This window comes from Acanthisitta chloris, unplaced genomic scaffold (genome assembly GCF_000695815.1).
Source record: "Acanthisitta chloris isolate BGI_N310 unplaced genomic scaffold, ASM69581v1 scaffold23771, whole genome shotgun sequence".
NCBI lineage: Eukaryota > Metazoa > Chordata > Aves > Passeriformes > Acanthisittidae > Acanthisitta > Acanthisitta chloris.
The window spans coordinates 10,231-11,590 of NW_008656820.1; positions in this window are offsets into that span (position 1 = coordinate 10,231).

Consider the following 1,360-nt stretch of genomic DNA (forward strand, 5'->3'; position numbering starts at 1 on the left):
TGCCAGCCTGGGGTGGTGCCAGCCCAGGGGGGTGACACTGGTCAGGGGTGATGCCATCCTGGGGTCTCTTCCCCACAACTCCGCAGCCCCAGGGGACACACAGTGACAAACCCTCACCCCCTGTCCTGGGGGGTCCCACTTGTGTCCCCCAGTTGGATGCTCCAAATAAAGAGGTGTTTGCAGTCAGAGTCCCTGAGTGGTGATTTGGGGTCCCCTGGGATGGCGGGGGCAGTGGGGGCATCAGCTGAGTGGGAATAACCTCACTATGAGTAAATAAAACCCAATGATCTGAATATAAACACACTGAAAATAGATGATCTGAATAGAAATTAGCTAAATAGAAGTAAAATGAATATAAATAATCTGAATGAAACAACTGGAATGAAATAATCAGGATATAAATAAACTTAATAAAAGTAACGTGATGAGAAATAAAATGAAAATAATCTGAAATGACCTGGCGAGAAATGAATTGAAAATAAACTACCTGAATAGAAATCAGATAAATATAAATAAAATTAAATAATCCAAACAGGAATGAACTGAAGAGGAATAAAATGAAACTAAAGAATCTGAGACAATCTGAAAATAAATTGTCTGAACACAAACAGGGCAGAAATAATCTGAATTAAATACTCTGGATAGAAAAAAAATCTGATCAATAATCATCTCAATGGAAACTAAATCAAAATCTGATTAAAATGAATATAATGAAGCCACATATAAATAAGAACCACGGGGATAAAAATAAGATAAACAGGGATTCTCTGAACATAAATAACCTGAGATAAATAACCCACGACTCATCAGTGTGAAATGGGAACGAGGGGATGGATAAGGAAGGAACAGGAGCGAAGGGAAGTGATTCCCAGCTCTGCTCCGAGCACAGGGAGCAGGAGCATCCCACCCTGCTCTCCATACCCACCGCGGCAGCAGGAAGAAACACCCAACCCCTGGAATTCAGGCACAGCATCCCAGCAGAACTCTGGGCCGTTCTGGAATGACACTTTTATTTCCCATCCCTTGGGAAGGATCCGACGCGGCACAGGGAGGACAAACCCCGACACTGTGCCCAGAGACAGCAGCAGCTCATCCAAACCATCGCACGGCTGGGAAGGAGCAGTGGCAGACGTGGGGGAATGAGGATCCTGGAACATCCCATTATCCCTGCACACCTGCTCAGCTCCCACCAGGATCTTATGGATATATATATGTATAGATTCCTTTCCTTTCTGCTTCTCTTTCTGTATCCAAACACATATCTCTAAGTAAAGAAACATTTCCTATATATTCTCTATATATTCCATACATTTCTCCATGTCAGGAAATATATTTTCCCTAGATATTTTTCCATTCCTTA